The sequence below is a fragment of the Heterodontus francisci genome, chromosome 11 (assembly GCF_036365525.1).
Source record: "Heterodontus francisci isolate sHetFra1 chromosome 11, sHetFra1.hap1, whole genome shotgun sequence".
Classification (NCBI taxonomy): domain Eukaryota; kingdom Metazoa; phylum Chordata; class Chondrichthyes; order Heterodontiformes; family Heterodontidae; genus Heterodontus; species Heterodontus francisci.
The window spans coordinates 75,629,007-75,650,500 of NC_090381.1; positions in this window are offsets into that span (position 1 = coordinate 75,629,007).

A 21,494-nucleotide genomic window follows, 5' to 3' on the forward strand; every position below is an offset into this window, starting at 1 on the left:
CAAGCTCAGGGCTATCAGCATCCTTTGTTTTTTATTCCTTTTCCCCCTACTACTCACTGTTATATAGTCTTACACTACACCATGGTAGCATGAATCACAGAGGATAATTTTCAACTTCACTGCTTGGACAGTATCGTGGCAGAACGGATCACCCACCCATTGTAGAGCTCATATGACTTTTTTCTCATTGATTTCAATGGGCGAACAATCCGTTCTGCCACATTGGTGGGAATCCACATAATGTAGCTTATCAACAATGCCAGATCTTATCAAAGAATTGCAGGTGTTCCCCAGCATTTAAAAAAAATGATTTCCATTATTTAGCCCTTTTCATGACCACAGGATATCTTAAACCACTTTACAGTCTATGAAGTACTTTTGAAGTGTAGTCACTGTTGTACTGTAGGAAACTTGACTAAATATGGTTGTCTATTCCAGTGGCAGACAAAGATGCAGTTTTTTTATGGCTATTCATCACATGCAAGCCTGGATATTGAGTTCTTCCAGCCAGGGTCATGGATGATGGTGAGGATCAGGAACCTTGGCAAGCTTTTTTCCTTCTTCAAGTCCAGAAACACTGATACTAATTGTAGTACCCTGACCGCCACTCTAATTTATAATCAGCTAACTTAGTACAGATCAGGGATGTAATATGAAAAACTCTGGCCAGGGTGATTCTGTTTTACCTTATACAGTGAAATAAACTACAGAGTAATTCAAAAAATATATTAATTTTAAAATATTTAGATACTTTCCTTGAGATCTTTTGTGAACATTGTACCTTATGAGAGTGATATCTTTGATACTGCTTGTTACAGGAGGAATGAAATCAGCTTTGAGAGAAGGGAGTTTGCCATTTAGTGACTTTTCAGTCATGGACTGATTTGTGTGGTGCTTCTTGTAATAAATATAGGTATGTAAATACTGTGCATGTTAGAAGGTGACATAGCCAGTGCTATCCTTTTTTCTGCCCCTCAAAGCAAAATTATGGTTCAGCATATTACTATATATTTTCCATATCTTGCTGTAATGTGATAACAATGATCTGACTGAAAATCTCTAGCAATTATATAGAAGTGTTTATAGAAAGGAACCTAATATGTGTATACGGTTTTTCTAATTTCAATTTGATTAACTTAAGTATTCATTTACCAGATGTTCAGTTAGTTAGAAGCAACTTTATTTAGTGCAAAAATTAGTAACAATTGGACTATTAACCCATTGCCCCCACCATCCTAATTGCTTCTTCTAACAGCATTCTGTTTTGGTGGAAAAACAGTCTGCAGAGGGCAGAAGGTTAATCCCACGAGCTTCACTAACTGCTGCAAATGTTGGATATATTTCTGTGTTTCTTTTTTGCTCCTCTTGTTACCGTACATAAAGAATATATCTTGTTAAAAGAAACATCAGTGTAGATAGTTACTAACATTATTCAGGTTAACAAATATAGTTTGTCAAAACTGGTCTAGAATGAAAAATAAAAATGAAAAATGAAAAATATTGTGTGTCGATTTAGTTATGGCTGAAAGACTTGACCTTATCATCAAGCTGATGTTTAAATACCAAAGCATATGACAACAATGTAGCAATTACAAAGGCTGTTAATCTGAGCTCCTATTACCCCTGCCACACTCCAAACCTGGAGCAGGGCAGCTGGTGTGAGTTCACTGGAGCAGTACTTTCCCACAGTCCTGGGATTTGACACATGGCTCTTAGACATTCCTCAGCCTCCAGAAAAAGGCAGTGTTTGGCCTTGAGTCAAGACAGAATGCTGCGAGCTGGGAGCTGCTGATTAGCAGGTCCCGCCCTTGGCAATCTTGTGCTTAAAACTTGGAAAGGAGGAGGCTGCTTTCATGACTCAGAATCAATGGTAGTTATTTAGTACCACTTATTGGTAACCCTTTAGGGGTAGAATAAGACTGCAACAGCTGGTTTTCTATGACAGAATAACCAAATAATGCTGAATAATCATTAGTATAAGATATTATGGATAGTGTTCTCTTTCTTTAGGATATTCCCTTCTAATACCACCTCAATTCTAACCTTCCTCTCTAAGATCTTTGGACATAGTATTGGAACCAATACAAACATCATTCTTCCTACCATTCCCTGTTCATATCCCTTCTGTCTGTTAACTATCCTGCTGACAGAGCCAACATCCTCTGTGATGCATTATCCTGCCTAACCTCCTTAACCCATTGTAGCATTTGACCACAGCATCCTCCTCTATTATCTCATCTCTGTGGTGCACCTGCATCAGACTGTTCTCACTTTGTTCAATTCTTACCTATCCAAATGTAGCCAGCATGTTTCTCGCAAGGGTTCTCCTTCTATCCCTGCGCAGCCACCTCTGAGGTACCCCTAGGTTCTATATTTGGCACCTTTCCTTGTTATACATGGCATCTTGAAGACATTATTAATAGGCATGGAGCCAGCTTCCATATTTATACTTACAAAATCCCACTCCAGCTTGCTGGTACAACCTTCAAACTCCATGACAACTATTGAGCTGTTAGATTGCTTGTCCAACATCAATTCATGGATAAACTCAGAACTTTCTTCAACTGACACTGGTAAGATTGAAACCATCTTGTTCTGTTCCTACAAAAATTCTGTAACCTTGTCCCTTATCCACCCCCTCTCAGTTGTTCCCTCAGGCTGAGCCATATGGGCACAACATTAATCTCCTGTTCAACTGTGCTGAAGTTCAAATCCCATATCCTAACTCAAAAGTGGCTTTTACAACATAATCCTTACCTCATGCTCATTGCTACTTCCAGGCTTGACTTCTCCAATATCTTCCCTACCAGTTTTTCAAGTTTCACCTGATATTTTTTATTTTTTTATTTATTTAGAGATACAGCACTGAAACAGGCCCTTCGGCCCACCGAGTCTGTGCCGACCAACAACCACCCATCTATACTAACCCCACAGTAATCCCATATGCCCTACCACCTACCTACACTAGGGGCAATTTTTATAACAGCCAATTTACCTATCACCTGCAAGTCTTTGGCAGTGGGAGGAAACCGGAGCACCCGGAGGAAACCCACGCAGACACAGGGAGAACTTGCAAACTCCACACAGACAGTACCCAGAATTATATTAATTCTAACTCATCCAAAATCCTGCTGCCCACATTCTGTTCCACACTAGATCATACTCACCCATTCTTCTTTGGCCTCCTTATCTCGAGAGACAATGGATAAGTGCCTGGAGGTGGTCAGTGGTTTGTGAAGCAGCGCCTGGAGTGGCTATAAAGGCCAATTCTAGAGTGACAGGCTCTTCCACAGGTGCTGTAGAGAAATTTGTTTGTCGGGGCTGTTACACAGTTGGCTCTCCCCTTGCGCTTTTGTCTTTTTTCCTGCCAACTACTAAGTCTCTTCGACTCGCCACACTTTAGCCCCGTCTTTATGGCTGCCCGCCAGCTCTGGCGAACGCTGGCAACTGAATCCCACGACTTGTGATCAATGTCACAGGATTTCATGTCGCGTTTGCAGACGTCTTTAAAGCGGAGACATGGACTGGTGGGTCTGATACCAGTGGCGAGCTCGCTGTACAATGTGTCTTTGGGGATCCTGCCATCTTCCATGCGGCTCACATGGCCAAGCCATCTCAAGCGCCGCTGACTCAGTAGTGTGTATAAGCTGGGGATGTTGGCCGCCTCGAGGACTTCTGTGTTGAAGATACGATCCTGCCACCTGATGCCAAGTATTCTCCGGAGGCAGCAAAGATGGAATGAATTGAGACGTCGCTCTTGGCTGACATACGTTGTCCAGGCCTCGCTGCCATAGAGCAAGGTACTGAGGACACAGGCCTGATACACTCGGACTTTTGTGTTCCATGTCAGTGCGCCATTTTCCCACACTCTCTTGGCCAGTCTGGACATAGCAGTGGAAGCCTTTCCCATGCGCTTGTTGATTTCTGCATCTAGAGACAGGTTACTGGTGATAGTTCAGCCTAGCTAGGTGAACTCTTGAACCACTTCCAGAGCGTGGTTGCCAATATTGATGGATGGAGCATTTCTGACGTCCTGCCCCATGATGTTCGTTTTCTTGAGGCTGATGGTTAGGCCAAATTCATTGCAGGCAGCCGCAAACCTGTCGATGAGACTCTGCAGGCACTCTTCAGTGTGAGATGTTAAAGCAGCATCGTCAGCAAAGAGGAGTTCCCTGATGAGGACTTTCCGTACTTTGGACTTCGCTCTTAGACGGGCAAGGTTGAACAACCTGCCCCCTGATCTTGTGTGGAGGAAAATTCCTTCTTCAGAGGACTTGAACGCATGTGAAAGCAGCAGGGAGAAGAAAATCCCAAAAAGTGTGGGTGTGAGAACAGAGCCCTGTTTCACGCCACTCAGGATAGGAAAGGGCTCTGATGAGGAGCACCCATTACTTCTGTCTTTATCCTCCGCCGACTCCCCATCTACAAAGCATTGAATTCAAATCTTTGTCATTATTTACCAATTTCATCAACACCTCCTACCACTCTACATCTGCAATCTCCTTCAGCCTGAGTTCTTCAGTTATGAATCTGTCCTGTTGTGCATTCCTCTTCCCTCTACTTCACCATTGGTGCCCATGTTTTCAGTCACCTATACCTCACCATATTAGGAGATGGCTGAGCTACTGACTGTCAGTTTGATCAAACTGTGAACAAAAATGAAGGTAATTTTCATCTTTGCCACCTGAGTGGTAATCTGGCACAGAAGATGGTCTGCCCATTGTGGAACCTGATATCAGTGGATTTAAAATTGGGCAGTTTCTACAACAGGTCCACTCAGGTCCTTTCAGCCAGTTTACCACCCAGGCAGAAGTTGAAAATTACCTTCAATAAGTTCCAGGTTCAGTGACAATAAACCAACTTGGAATCACAGCACTTTCAGCATGGATTCAAAGAGATTCAAAAGATTTCTCACACAAAGGTGTTTCTGCATTTTTGCTTACTAGCTAACCAAGTAAAGACTGTGAGCTAGAAAAGAATCATTTACACAGCCAAATTAAAATAGCATTTTTAGTAAAATTTAATTCAAGTTAAGTCTATATATAATTTTACTTTCAACCTCCCTTTTAGTTTCACCATGCCATGAATGTTCCCCAGGTGAAACGAATGGTAAAAAATACTGCTCCCAAGCCTCTGCCAATGGCATACAACCACTGAAAAATGTAAAACATCAATCTGAGATGATATTCCCTCCATGTTTCACCTCACCCCATCTTTCTCACTCTAAGGAAGTATCTCATTGTTGCTTGACATCTTTTGGCTGGGCTTGGGCACTCAATTTGTGATGAAACAGCAATGCCCCCCACCATGTACCTTGTTTTTTTGTTGTTCACAAATTACTGTTAAATTAAAATAAAATATTCAGTTTCCAAAATGCTGCACTATTTTTGTCAAATCACTTGACATTTTCAGAAAAACAATAGTGGTAGGGGATTCAATAATGAGGGGAACAGACAGACGCTTTTGCGGCCGCAGACATGACTCCAGGATGGTATGTTGCCTCCCTGGTGCCAGGGTCATATAATCACTGAGTGCCTGCAGGACATTCTGAGGGGGGCGGGTGAACAGCCAGAGGTCGTGGTCCATATCGACACCAATGACAAAGGAAGAAAGAGAGGTGAGATCCGACAGGCAGAGTTTAGGGAGGTAGAAGAGAGATTGAAAAGCAAGCCCTCAAAGGTAGTAATCTCCCGATTACTCCCAGTGCCACGTGTTAGTGAGTACAGAAATAGGAAGACAGAGCTGATGAATACATGGCTGGAGAGGCGCAGGAGGGAGAGCTTTAGATTCCTGAGGCATTGGGACCACTTCGGGGTGAGGTGGCACCTGTACAAGCCGGACGGGTTGTACTTCAACAGGGCTGAGATCAATATTCTCACAGGGAGTTCTGCTAGTGCAGTTGGGAAGAGTTTAAACTAACTTCGCAGGGGGATTAGAACCTGAGAGTAGACTCATTAGGGAGAAAAGAACATTTTGAAATGGAAGGCAGAAAATTAGTAAGTGTGTTTTGGAGGTCAGAGGAAGCAAAGGCTAGAAAACAGACAACAAGGAAGTTTGACAGTGTGAAATGGTATGTACTTCAGTGAAAGAATTCTAGGGAATAAGGAAGATGAGCTGAGAGCACAGATTGACACGTGGGAGTATGATACAGCTATTACTGAGACATGGCTGAAAGAAGTGCAGGAATGGCACTCAACATTCCTGGTTACAGGGTTTTCAGCCGAGATAGGGAGGGGATAAAAAATTGGGGGCTGGGGGGTTTGCAATATTGATTCAAGAAACAATTTTAGCTGTGAGGAGGGGTATTATGGTCGAAGGATCATCAAATGAGGCCATATGGGTTGAACTGAAGAACAAAAAAAGGGGCAATCACACTACTGGGAGGGTACAGTGAACAAGGCATGGCCAATATGGAGGATCAGAATTCAGGACTGGGTACCAAATTCGCCCAACTAATTCCAAAATTCAATGAGGAAGCTGCTATGGAAGTGTTTTTGTGTCTTTTGAGAAATTGGCAAGGCAGCTAAAATGGCCAGCTGAGACATGGTCTCTTATACTACAAAGCAAACTAACTGGAAAAGCCCATGAGGTCTATTCCTTTACTGCCAGTTGTGAGTTCATCAAATTATGAACTGACCAAAAATGCTATCCTCGGGGCATTTGAATTAGTACCCAAAGCTTATCGCCAAAAGTTTAGCACCCTCAAAAAACAAGCCAATCAAACTTATCTGGAATTTGAAAGATGTAAGCAACTGGCTTTTATCCAGTGGCTGAGGGCTTTAAAAATACAACACATCTATGAGACTCTCAGAGAAGTAATCCTGTTAGAGGAATTTTAAAACTCTCTCCCATTCTCAATAAGAACTCATGTCGAGGTGCAGCGGGTTCAGAAAGCCCGCCAAGCAGCCGTTTTGGCCGATGAGTTTGCTTTAATTTATAAGTCGGTTTCCCAGGGGAGAACCTTTCCTAATCACCCCCACAAATCCGAAAAGGACAATAGTGGGAAGGTGATAGAAGCTCAGGCAGTCCTAGGAAAGAAAGGAAAGCAAGTGACGCGGGGGCACTCCACCAGCCAAAAAAGAAGATGTTGTGAGCAAAAGTGAGACCCAGAGACCTGTGTTCTTCCATTGTAACAAGGCAGGGTATTTAAAAGCTGACTACTGGAAATGAAAGCAGAAACCAGTAGGGTTAATCAGGGCACACCCACTCTGTGAAGATGAGGGCCTGATGGAAAACATGGAATGGGCTGTGGCTTTGACTGCCATAAGGGTGCAACTCAGGAAGCTTTCTACAGCCAGTGCAAGAAAGGTTAATAGGATTCCTGAAAGTTATCAGGGTTTTGAATCTGAAGGGAAAGTAACCCCATATCCCTCGAGTGCGGAAAGCAATCCCATAGTGATTCTCAGGGATACAGGGTCCACCAGATCCCTTTTACTGGGAAAAGGCCTGGCCTTTTCCCCCAGAGAGTGCAGTGAACACCAGAATGGCGATGAATGGTATTGGAGGGCAGTGTATGCCTGTACCTGTACACCGGGTGCACCTAGAGTGCGACCTTGTCTCGGGACGGTCACTGTAGGGATTGTCCCTAGTTTGCTTGTGGACGGGGTTTGACCTGCTCCTAGGTAATGATCTGGCGGGGGTGAAGGTGGTAGCCCCCACAGTAATGAAAGAAAGACCGCAGGAAGTCAGAGAGATAGGGCAGCGGCAGGAGACAGTCCCCTGCAGAGCCCCTGAATGTGCAGTGGGTCAGGCCATGATCAAACCAGCTCCCCCAGAGGAGACTGCATTGGCACTGCAGGCAAATGACCATGAGGTCTGCCTCTCCGAGACTTTCTTTGGAAAGTTAGGAGACCCAGGGAATGAATTAAATGGATTTTCCCTAGCTGAGGCCCAGCAAGCCGACCCAGTATTACAAGAGTTAGCACAGGCTGCCCAATCTGAAAGTGAATCAGAGGGAGTCCCTGACTGCTACTTTTTAAAGAATGAGGTACTGATGAGGAAATGGAGTATTGTTCAGAGACCTGAGGGCCAGGAATGGACAGTAGTTCACCAGTTAGTGGTGCCGCAGAGGGACCGCGGAGAAATATTAAGAAGGGCCCACAAGACTACTGTAGCTGTACATGCCGGTATACGAAAGACCAAAGCCCGTATTGAGACAGCAGTTTGACTGGCCAAAACTCCACAAGGATGTGGTGGAGTACTGTAGGAGTTGTCACATGTGAAAGGTTGAGTGGAAACCCCAACCTACAGTGAAACTTGCACCCCTGAGTCTTGTATCGGTGTTAGGAGGACCCTCCAGAAGAGGGCTGGACCCCTGCCGAGAACAAAAGGGGATAGGTAGGCACATGGCTGGCAAAAGTTTAGAAAGAGAAGGGGAAAAAGTGACCAAGAGAGCAGGTTAGAGGAAGTCCGGGAGGAACCTCGGATGGAAACCCCGACCGCCCGATCAACCAACCCACAAAAATGTGAAAAGTTAGACCCCACATCCTCCTATGTAAATGCAGACTCTAGAAGCACCCCACCAGAGTTGCTAACAGCATTTACGGGAACCTGCAGAGACAAAGAGAGACTTCTAGGGGGCACAGAAACCCTGAGGTGATGCCTCACCTAGTCGAAGTGTCACAGGAGAATGCAGTTAAGTCTGTACAAATACCTGCAGGTAGGAGTATTCCAGAGAACAAACAGGGGAGTAACAAAGACTGCTCCCCCACAGTCAGAGGAAAAGGGAACCACCCATTCCCTGAAGACAAAAGTCTTCACATGAATCAGGGAGTTCAGGATAGACCCACCCCCCACAACCCCCACTAACTCTTCTGAGAAAAAAATGAGGAAGTTAAAGCAGCCATGGCCCCCTGAACAGACCATTTTTAATGAGCTTCAAGATTGGTGAATGAATGGAAATGAATGAGAGAAATGCACAGTTTCTTTCTGTATCTTATATTTCTCTCAAAGTCTGAAATGAAATGCGCCATTTTCTTCAAATTGCATTTCATTCCCCTTGATGTGGAGGTCTCAGGCAAAGACCCCACCTGCCAAGACTGAGGCACACATTGCTTTGCCACATGAACATTAAAACTTTAAAGTGCAAGCCCTGACTGGAAGGATATTTGCATTGGACCAGACAATGTTGAAGCAATGGGGACCCAGCAGTTGCTTCCCCAATACACCGAAGTGGCCAGACCAGTTTTAGTCACATGACTAGCTGGCTGGAGTTTTTGAATTTGAACTTCAAAGGATTTGAACTGAGAACACCGTGTACTCATGGACTGAGAACATCTCCTCTCCTGTCTGCCTGCTTCTATCTCTTCCCATGGAACTAAACCTTGTGAAAACACGTGACACTCAAAAAAGGAAAGGTTTCCTATGTGAACAAGGTTTTAAGAAGACTACTGGGCCCCAACGAAACACAAGACCATATCTTCAATCAAGGATTACAGCGAACTTGAGAAACAGTAACATGATATTGCCTCAAACTGTTCTACTTATCTTTTCTTCTGCTCTTTTCTGTCCCTATCTGCATGCTAGCTTGGGTGTGTCATTTTTCTGTAGGCGTGAACCGTATTAGGGTTTAATTTTAAGGTTTAATAAATCTCACTTTTCTTCTTTAAACCACAGAAAGTCTGCTTGTACTCATTTCTTTGCCTTATATTTGGAAAACTGTGAACAAGGATTCACAAAAAGGGAGCTCTAAACACAGTGTGTTTAAAATTAAACCCTGTTACAATAAGTCCAGGTGAAGATAGTAACAGAACCCTAGACACCTTTCGCACCTGTGTGTAACATGGGGTATCAACTATCACAGAATCACAGAATTGTTATAGCACAGAGGAGGCCATTCAACCCATCGTGTCTGCACTGGTTTTCCGAATGAGCAATTCATTTAGTGCCATTCCCCCACCTACTCCCCGTAATCCTGCACATTCTTCTTTTCAGATAACTATCTAATTCCCTTTGAATGCCTTGATTGAACCTGCCTCCACTACACTCTCCGGCAGTATATTCCATACTCGCTGCGTGAAAATGATTTACCCCCTGTCGCTATTGCTTCTTTTGCCAATTACCATAACTCTGTGCCCTCTCGTTCTTGATCCTTTCATAAGTGGGAACAGTTTTTTCCTATCTACTCTGTCCAGACCCATTATGATTTTGAATACCTCTGTCAAATCTCCTCTCAGCCTTCACTTCTCCAAGGAAAACAGTTCCAACTTCTCCAATCTATCTTCATAACTGAAGTTCTTCATCTCTGGAACCACTCTCTCTAATGCCTTCACATCTTTCCTTAAATGTGGTGCCCAAAACCAGATGCAATACTCCAGCTGAGGCCGAATCAGAGTTTTATACAAGTTTAACATAATCTCCTTGCTCTTGTACTCTCTGCCCCTATTAATAAAGCATTTCTAGTGTAATCACATCTTTCCTATAGTGCAGTGATCAAAACTGCAAGCAGTACTCCAACTATGGCCTCACTAGTGTTTATACAGTTCGAGCATAACCTCCTAGCTCTTATGTTCAATGCTTTGGCTAATAAAAGCAAATATCCCATAAGAGGCTTGACCACCTTTCCTACCTGTCCAGCCATCTTCAGTGATCTGTGGACATATACTCCAAGGTCGCTCTGTTCCTCTACACTACTCAGTATCCTACCAATTATTGTGTATTCCCTTGCCTTATTAGCCTTCCACAAATGCATTACCTCACATTTCTCCAGACTGTACTCCATTTGCCACTGTTCCGCACACCTGACTAGTCTATTGATATCTTCCTGCAGTCTACAGCTTTCTTCTTCATTATCAACCACATGGCCAATATTTGTACCATCTGCAAATTTCAGAGAGGGTACAGAGGAGATTTACGAGGATGTTGCCTGGACTGGAGAATTTTAGTCATTAGGAAAGATTGGATGGGCTAGGGTTGTTTTCTTTGGAACAGAGGAGGCTGAGGGGAGACCTAATTGAAGTGTATAAAATTATGGAGGTCTAGATAAAGTGGATAGGAAGGCCCTATTCCCCTGGGCATAGATTTAGGGTAAGAGGTAAGAGGTTTAGAGGGGTTTTGAGGGGAACTTTTTTCACTCAGAGGTTGGTGAGGATCTGGAAGGGTGGTAGAGGTGGAAACCCTCATAACATTTAAAAAGATACTTGGATATGTACTTGAAGTGCTGTAACCTACAAGGCTACATACAGACCAAAAGATGGAAAGTGGGATTAGGCCAGTTGGCTCCTTGTCGGCCGTCATGGACACGATGGGCTGAATGGCCTCCTTCTGTGCTGTAAATTTCTATTTCTATGATTCGATGTAAAGTTTGAGACTGGACTTCTGTAAAAACAGAGAAATTTACATTTAAATCTCATTATGGAAAATCAAGTTCTTTTCCTCTAACTCTAATATTCCTCACTGGCATCTGATAGCACTGCATAATGCATAAGAAGATAATGGATATACTATCCCCGGCTAGCTCAGTGCCTAAACTAATGATAGCACCAAATCTACTGCTCCAATTTAGATTAGCCAACTCAGCACAAAAGAAGGAAAGAATCTAGGACCTTCCTGATCAATATGGCTCAGTTCCATTCAGTGCACAGTAAGCCAACAGGGGATTTTTGAATTTCTGTAATGCAAGTTTCAAAATGTTGCATTGAGTAATATTAGTATGGTGTATCAGAGGTAATGTTGTTGGATGAACTGAATTGATGAATAAAAGATATGGCCTTGCTGTTGACTATGAGTCAAAATAGAAGATGCTAGTCTTCATATGTCTTTTTGTAAAAAAAATAAACCACAAGTAACTCTGATTGTAGAATTGCTCTTATAGTTCATTGCCTTGAGTGCAGATCTTCTCAGTTCATCAAGGACAGTGTATCCATTTCTGTTTCTTGTTTGTCTTCTCCCAGCGAAGAAACTTCCTGAAACATATTGGGTCATGCTTAGCTGTCATCAATGCTGTTCCCTAATTGACCAGAGGGAGATGAAATTCAGTAGGATAAATTTGTGTAATCTATCAATGGGTTTGAGAAACAAATTTTTCCTAACTAAAGAAAATGACAAGCAGCCCTCACTCAAGCTTCTGGAAGGCAGTACAATATTTACCACTTGAGCTAACAGACTGCCTCAGGCACTGAATATACTAAAATAAAAGCAAAATACTGCGGATGCTGGAAATCTGAAATAGAAACAAGAAATGCTGGAATCACTCAGCAGGTCTGGCAGCATCTGTGGAAAGAGAAGCAGAGTTAACGTTTCGGGTCAGTGACCCTTCATCGGAACTGACAAATATTAGAAAAGTCACATGTTATAAGCAAGTGAGGTGGAGGTGGGGCAAGAGATAACAAAGGAGATCTAGATTGGACCAGGCCACATAGCTGACCAAAAGGTCACGGAGCAAAGGCAAACAATATGTTAATGGTGTGTTGAAAGACAAAGCATTAGTACAGATTAGGTGTAAATACACTGAATATGGAACAGCAGCAAGTGCAAACCTGAAAAAAAACAGTGGGTAAGCAAACTGAACAAACAAAGATGAAATGAAATAAATGCAAAAGAAAGATTGTAAAAAATGTAAAAATGAATGTGAAAAAAAGGAAGAAAAAATAACTAAAAATGAAAGTAAAATGGGGGGCTGTCATGCTCTGAAATTATTGAACTCAATGTTCAGTCCGGCAGGCTGTAGTGTGCCTAATCGGTAAATGAGATGCTGTTCCTCAAGCTTGCGTTGATGTTCACTGGAACACTGCAGCAATCCCAGGACAGAGATGTGAGTATGAGAGCAGGGGGTAGTGTTGAAATGGCAAGCAACCGGAAGCTCAGGGTCCTGCTTGCGGACTGAGCGGAGATGTTCCGCAAAGCGGTCACCCAGTCTGCGCTTAGTCTCCCCAATGTAGAGGAGACCACACTGTGAGCAGCGAATACAGTATACTACATTGAAAGAAGTACAAATAAATCGCTGCTTCACCTGAAAGGAGTGTTTGGGGCCTGGGATAGTGAGGAGAGAGGAGGTAAATGGGCAGGTATTACACCTCCTGCGATTGCAGAAGAAGGTGCCCTGGGACGGGGACGAGGTGGTGGGGGTAATGGAGGAGTGGACCAGAGTGTCGCGGAGGTAACGATCCCTTCGGAATGCTGACAGGGGAAGGGATGGGAAGATGCGACTGGTTCTGGCATCACGCTGGAGGTGGCGGAAATGGCGGAGGATGATCCTTTGGTTATGGAGGCTGGTGGGGTGAAAAGTGAGGACAAGGGGAACCCTGTCACGGTTCTGGGAGGGAGGGGAAGGGGTGAGGGTAGAGGTGCGGGGAATGGGTCGGACACGGTTGAGGGCCCTGTCAACCACAGTGGGGGGATATCCTCGGTTGAGGAAAAAGGAGGTCATATCAGAAGCACCGTCATGGAAGGTAGCATCATCAGAGCAGATGCGTCGGAGACGGAGAAACTGGGAGAATGGAATGGAGTCCTTACAGGAGGTAGGGTGTGAAGAAGTGTAGTCGAGATAGCTGTGGGAGTCAGTGGGCTTATAATGGATATTAGTAGACAACCTATCCCCAGAGATGGAGACAGAGAAGTCGAGGAAGGGAAGGGAAGTGTCAGAGATGGACCATGTAAAGGTGAGAGAAGGGTGGAGCCAGAAGACATTGGTAGGGTGTTGAACGAATATTTCACATCTGTCTTCACCCAAGAGAATGAGGATGATGATATGGAACTCAGAGAGAGAGACTATGAGGTTCTTGAGCAAATTGTCATTGGGAGTGACAAGGTGTTGGAGGTTTTGGAAGACTTAAAAGTGGACAAATCTCCAGGTCCAGACGATTTGTGTCCCAGGATACTGTGGGAGGCGAGGGTGGAGGTTGCAGGGCCTCTGACCCTAATTTTTAATTCCTCTCTGGCCACGGGGGAGGTGCCAGAGGACTGGAGAGCAGCTAATGTGGGCCCACTATTTAAGAAAGGTTGCAGAGATAAGCAAGGGAACTACAGACCAGTGAGTCTCACGTCAGTGGTAGGGAAACTATTGCAGAAGGAGAGAATCTATCTCCACTTGGAGAGGCAAAATTTGATTAGGAATAGTCAGCAAGGCTTTGTTAGAGGGAGGTCATGCCGAACAAATTTGATTGAATTTTTAGAGCATGTGACCAGGTGTGTAGATGAGGGTAGTGCAGTTGATGTAGTTTACATGGATTTCAGCAAAGCCTTTGACAAGGTCCCACATGGGAGACTTATCAAGAAAGCAAATGCACATGGGATACAGGGTAACTTGATAAGGTGGATTCAAAATTGGCTTAGCTGTAGGAGACAGAGAGTGATAACAGATGGCTGTTTTAGCGACTGGAAGCGAGTGTCCAGTGGCGTACCACAGGGATCTGTGCTGGGTCCCCTATTGTTTGTCATTTATATAAATGACATAGATAACTATGTGGGGGGTAGGATCAGTAAGTTCGCGGATGACACAAAGATTGGCCGAGTGGTTAACAGTGAGGTTGAGTGTCTTGGGTTACAGGAAGATATAGACGGGATGGTCAAATGGGCAGAAAATTGGCAGATGGAATTTAACCCTGAAAAGTGTGAGGTGATACACTTTGGAAGGAGTAATGTGACATGGATGTATTCAATGAATGGCCTGACACTGGGAAGTTCCAAGGAACAAAGGGACCTTGGCGTGTTTGTCCATAGATCTCTGAAGGCAGAAGGGTAGGTTAATAGGGTGGTGAAAAAGGCATATGGGACACTTGCCTTTATCAATCGAGGCATAGATTACAAAAGCAGGGAGGTCATGTTGGAGTTGTATAGAACTTTGGTAAGGCCACATCTGGAGTACGGTGTGCAATTCTGGTCGCCACATTATAGGAAGGATGTGATTGCACTGGAGGGGGTGCAGAGGCAATTCACCAGGATGTTGCCTGGGATGGAACATTTAAGCTATGAAGAGAGGTTGGATAGGCTTGGGTTGTTTTCGCTGGAGCAGAGAAAACTGAGGGGTGACCTGATCGAGGTGTACAACATTATGAGGGGCATGGACAGGGTGGATAGGGAGCAGCTGTTCCCCTTAGTTGAAGGGTCAGTTACGAGGGGACACAGGTTTAAGGTGAGGGGCAGGAGGTTTAAGGGGAATTTGAGGAAGAACTTTTTTACCCAGAGGGTGGTGACGGTCTGGAATGCACTGCCTGGGAGGGCGGGTTGCCTCACATCCTTTAAAAAGTACCTGGATGAGCACTTGGCACGTCATAACATTCAAGGCTATGGGCCAAGTGCTGGCAAATGGGATTAGGTAGACAGGTCAGGTGTCTTTAATGCATCAGTGCAGACTCAATGGGCCGAAGGGCCTCTTTTGCACTGTATTATTCTGTGATTCTGTGAAACTAAGTTAATGTTTCCGGTTGACGTCCTTTCATCAGAACAACAGCGCTGAAGATTATGAAGGCAGGAGGATTGAAGGCTGGTCAGGACACCATTGCATTAATCAGTTCAGGAGACAGAGGGCATGACTGAGGGATTTAGTAGCAGCTAGAGTTGGAGTAGATGTGGGGGTCAAAGAGAAAATCCTCCAGTATCTGCAGCCATTACCAGCTCAAAGGTAAATGGTTGTGGGGCTTGGTGGCCAATCATCACAGCCCCAGGATATCACTGCAGGAGTTCCTCAGGGAAGCATTCCAAGTCACACCATCATCTATGCTTCAGCAATTACCTCCCATCTATCACAAGATCAGTGAAGCTGTTTCTGGCAATTCCACAGTTTTGAGATCCGTTCACAACTCCTTTGATACTGAAGTAGCCCATTCCAGCTTACAGTAGGACCTGGATGGCATGCAGGCATTACATAAGTGGTAGGTAACAACTATCTTGAATAATTAAAATCCCAGCCACATGTCCTTGAACTTCAGGAGCACTACCATCACTGAATCCTCCTTCCATCAACATCTTGGGTATCACCACTGACCAGAAGGTTAACAGGACCAGCCAAATAAACAATGCAGCTAAAGCAGCAGCTCCCTACTGTGAGCCAGGAAAGAGCAGTATGCTTGATCAATTCCCCTGGCACTGATGCAATGTAGTTGCAATGGGAGGCAATAAAGCGAATCAGTGTTATTTTGAAAACACCCCCTCCTTTTTACCACTGAGAATGCAAGAACAGCAATATCATGGGAACACAACATCCTGATTGGACATACATCTCTGTTCCTTCATCCCTGAATCAATATCTTGAAATTCTCTATTTAACATGATTACAGAAAAGTTAAGACGCATGTGGCTCACGGAAAATTTTAAATTTTACCCCTAGTAAAAAAAGGCCGTTGAATCATTAACTGTAGGTTTGCATATGCCAGCTTTAGTACTCTAGGGAGGTAAACTATCAATTGATCTTGCCCTGTGAAATGTTCACCTTCTAATAGTTTAATTCTGAAAATATATCATTTAAATGTATTAACTGGACAGCTTGAGCAATTAAATCTCATTAAACAGGATCTATCAGTGCCCATGAACAAGTACAGGAAAATTTTCCGAAGAAGGGTCACTGACCTGAAACGTTAACTCTGCTTCTCTTTCCACAGATGCTGCCTGACCTGCTGAGTGGTTCCAGCATTTCTTGTTTTTATTTCAGATTTCCAGCATCTGCAGTATTTTGCTTTTATTACAGGAAAATTTTGTCCAACTGATATTTCTAGCAAAATCATAAAATCCCTTTTTGAACATGTTTATAATTTAACTAACACGTAGTAACTCATAGGAACAAAAAAAAAACATCAGAAGGAGGTGGAAATCTTCCCCAGGGATGCTGAGACCAATCTTACCTGCTGTTCTATGTAATGAGTTCTTTTACTGTTGTCTGATGCAACATAAATGAGATGCGTGGAGTCCAGTTGGCTGAAGATCTCAAACAGGTTTATTACAGCTAAACTATTATACAGTACAGAGCTAACTATTTACAGAATCTGCCTCTAGGTGTTACAGTAGCAGAGTGATTCAGGCTTGGAGTCACGTGAACTATGTCCTGGTACTTAGCTCATTACCATACTAAGATCTTAAAGGGACATCACTCTTAAAGGCAATCATGCAACATCCCCTTTCTTCCCAAAGATAAGTCTCGTATGCTAAATGTAAGAGACACACAAAATTAGAAAATATCAAGATTATTTACACATGGATAGAGATTATGAAATTTACAAATATAGAAGTTTAAAAGTCCGTATGTCATCTCCGTGGTTTGATAACTCTTGCTCGGGGTATTTGTGTCTCATCTGTTGCTGCTCTTTCTGAAGTTTCTCCCTCTCTGCATTCAGTTTCTGTTGCTCTGCCTTCAGCCTGCTAACATACTCTGTTGCTTTTTCTCAAGATGACAACATTTGGGGCCTTATCATTCTTGGAAAGTTCTGGCACCTCGTCTCGAAGAGCCAATAGACAATGCTTCAACTCATTCCTCCTCTGCCTCTTCAGGACATTGCGCGTCCTTCGCCTTTCCATATCCTCCACGCCTGAAGGTTTGGGGCTCAAGGTCAAGGGCTTGTTGGGGGAAGAGTACTTGGTCTCATGGAGATAACTGTCCGTTCTGGCTCGTTGTGGCGCTGGCAGTTCTCTAGAGGGCAGAAGTGAAGATGCGGCATAGTTGTGCTGTTGCTGGGTTTCCAGACTGCACTGTTCGATGCTGTCCGGAGTCTGCGAGCTGGTTCTGGTCCTTGGAGATTTCCGCTTGGCAATGCTCTCATGAATAGTTATGATGTTGAGGTCCTTACACACTGGTAATCCTGCCACTGCTGGTCCACTCATGTCTACTAGGTGGAATGTTGCTGGTTTCCATGCTGACTTGCCATAGCTGCATTGTATTGTTGGTGTGCCACTGCAAGGGATGGGTGATGTAAGCAGATAACTTGGCAGTTATCAGTTGTATCATTGATTTCCAATGGATCCGGTACATATCATTGAGGATTCAGACTAGTAGGATATTTGCAGTAGCACTGGTGTTAATCTTGACCCTGAGTGTGTGTTTGCCAGCTTTCTTTGGGCACATGATGTTAATAGTAGCGAAAGCTACCAGTTGGTTGACGTCATCAACATGATCGGCTGAATTTTAAGAGCCGTCCGGCATCGGGGGTTGTGGCGGGGGGGCCTGGAAAATTCTTCTGGGAGATGCCCACCACGACCGCCGACACCAAGGAGGCCCCACCGCATTTTACCAGCGGGGACGAGGCCTCGGTACGGTGCCCCCGCCGCAAAGCGGTGGGGCCTTCAGCTCCATTTTGAAATCAATGCAAATAAATTCAAATAAACTTCCCTGGTCCCGACAGCCGTCCCATGCCGATGTTCCGGCCCCCAGCCAAAACGCCCGTGCCTTCAGATCTCTGTACGGACATCCGAGTTGTGACACTGGTGGGGAGGGGGGGGAAGAGTGAAATTCTCAGGGTGGTGGTGGAGGGGGGAGTGGTTAAAACTGCTTCAATTGGCTGAGGGGATGGTGGGAAGGGGTTGAAGGGCAAAGATTACAAAGTTTGGGAGTGAGAGGTCGGGACCAAAATTGTTTTTCAGGGGGACGGAGAAATAAATATATTGGTTGATAATTGGGGGAGTGGAGGAGGGGCTTCAATGTTTAATTAATTGTTATTATTGTAATAAAAGGTGATGTTCTCTTTAAAATTTGAAATCATCTGTCAGGGTTTGAAGCCCTTTAAAAATGGCACCGATGCCTGCGCAGTGATGCCCGACGCCATTGCCAGGGACAAAGCAGTCGGCCCCTCTCCGTCAACAGGGGTGGCCGCTCTACCCCTTCCATTTAAATAAGCCCCTGCGCGAAATATTGTGGGGCTCATCGACGGCCGCTCTGTGTGGGTGGGCTGGCGAGATCAGAGTGCACCGCTGCAATGTGCGACGAGCTCATAAAATTCAGCCCGATGTGTCAGGTTCATAATGTGGAATGCCTGTTTGCTTTTTGGCTGGGAATTGCTTCTCTCTGAGTCTTGTCTCAGGTCTGTTTCGCCATGGACTTAGTATATCAGCTTGCACTGGTCCCTGGAGCTCTCCTTGCTGCTGTTGCCCTGTTTCTGCACCTGGCATCTGTTTTTCTGTACCCTTCTGTGACTTCTGGCTGCATCTTGTGAGCCAGATTACTTGCATAGGCGGGCCCAGTGTCCTTTTGCACCGCACGCCTTGCACAGATCTTGAAATGCAGGACAACGTCACAATGAGTGGGAGCAACCACACCTAGCACACAGCTTGCTTGCTCTTTTTGACCTGGTTATGGTGCCGATACTATTGGCTGCACCTAGTGCTTCCAGGTGCTGTTGTCCAGCTACAATGGTTTCATATATCCTGCCATCTTCCAGCAATGCATCAATTCTGTGACCTTTCTTTTTCCCCAAGAGGTCTTTCTGAAATGCTTCAATGGGTGTTGATACAATCACCAGCTCCATTATTCGGTCTGATAGCTCAGCTTCTGAAAAACCGCATTCATTGCCCTTACTGCAACATCTACTGATGAACTGGTCTATTGATTCATGTGGCTGTTGCCTGTAGGACATCAATTCCAGGTGATAAATTCTAAAATTCACTCTTAATCTGAGATTATCTTCATGCACTTTCTATATCTTTGTGGGATCTTTCTGGTCCTCATCAGATAAGCCTTTGTTATCAGTTCTGTGTAATCCCTCATTTCCAACTGTTATTAATATTTTTACAGCCTGTTTTTCTGGTTCTACAATTACTTGGTCTGTAAAGCATAATTGCATTCTTTGCTTGAAAAGTTAGCACTTAGATAGGATATCCATGGCCTTCCGGTTCATACTGGGAATTCTTTCTGCTGTTCTTTTGCTTTAAAACTTGCTTTAAATCTTGGTTCTCTGACTTTGTTCTGCTTTCCCTGAAAAAAAAACTCTCTTGGCTGCTTTGATTGACAGGAGCAGGTGTTTAGCAGTGCTTGTTTGTTCATCTAACTTCCAGCACTCTAGACTGTCTGGTTACACAGATGTACAATAGACATTTCAAGTGCTTTTTTTCTCTGCTAGCATTTGTTTATACAATTGTTCAATAGGCAATTCTTCACACTTGAGTGGTTTTATGGGTTTTTAAACATTGGATGAGTGAATGAAGGCTTTAGCTGTGGGCTGTGTGAATGGAGGATTCCTGCGCTTTTTGCTGTGGGGCACCTTCTGTAATGGTGTCGACCCCAACAAACCTGGGGGAGGGATCAGTTTTCCCCATTTTTTCCCTTTCACTGAGCCTTTAAAAAAATCAACTTTGCTGGGACCTCACAGCTTTATTTTAATGGAGATTCCTGGACCATCAGGACAATGACTCACCCGATCACAGTGATTGATTTGCAGCCTGTCATTCAGCACTCAATTATATAACATCCTATAGCTGAGACTAACTCAGCACAGATCAGAAATTGAAATAGCAAACTTTTGCAGTTTAGTATTACACTGGGCAGTTCCTTTATCATAGGTGGAGCTCTATAGACTGAACCTTTTTCAAAACAAACCTCAAAGTTATCTGTGAAAATAATATGGACAATTCCAAATAATTTAATGTAACCAAAACAGAAAGATGCCTTATTTATAAATGAACGTTATATGCAAAAATATAGTCATTGCAATGAAATGTGGTCCTGAAGCACAAATCAGACAAATAGAGTTTTCAATTTCCCATCCTTTGAATTGGCGAGCTGCCCACCATTGGTCATTGAGCACTCAGCATCTTGCTGGCGAAATGCAAAAATATACAGAAAAAAATGTTTTGTGAATGGCCTCCAGTGTTGCCTTTCAGTACCACTGCTTAGGCTACTCAAGACCAATTACCAATGGATGGAGCATACATTATTCACCTGGGTAGAAGCACTGTCAAGCATGCATGCACCCTGCAAGGTTGCATGTTCAAGGCTGCTAAGCAGGATAAGGACCTAGGTGTTACAGTGCATGAATCATTGATGGTCTGTGATCAATGTTGTGCGGACATTGCAAAAGCAAAGAGTGTTAAAATGTGTTTCCAGGACAATTAAATACAAAACAAGAAATAATATTCTGTCTCTGCATAGGGTCCCGTCAGCCCTTATCTGGAATACTGTGTCCAGTTTTGGTCCCCTTATAATGGTGCATTATATAGAGGCCATGGAAACAGATCAGAGAAGGGCCACTATTTTGACACCAGGTTTAAAGGCCTTTGGTTAATACAATAAGCATAAGAAGCAGGGACTCTTTACTCTAGAAAAGAATAGACTACAGGGAGATTTGATTGAGGTTTTTAAAATAATGAAATAATTATATTTGGTCCATGTGGGAAGGCCATTTGAGTTAGATAGATTCGAGTGGATTGGAGGGCATAAGTGTAAGTTATGTATGCATAGAGTTAGGTTAGATGTTAGGAGGCTCTTTTCAAATAGAGTTGTCAACCTCTGGAACATGTGCAGTGAGTGTAGATTCACTGCAAGCATTCTAAGTAACGTCAGATGGGTTCCTGAGTCTGAGCAGCATAACTGTATATAGAAGATTAAATGTGTCTCAGTCACCGTGAGCTTCTAGAATTTC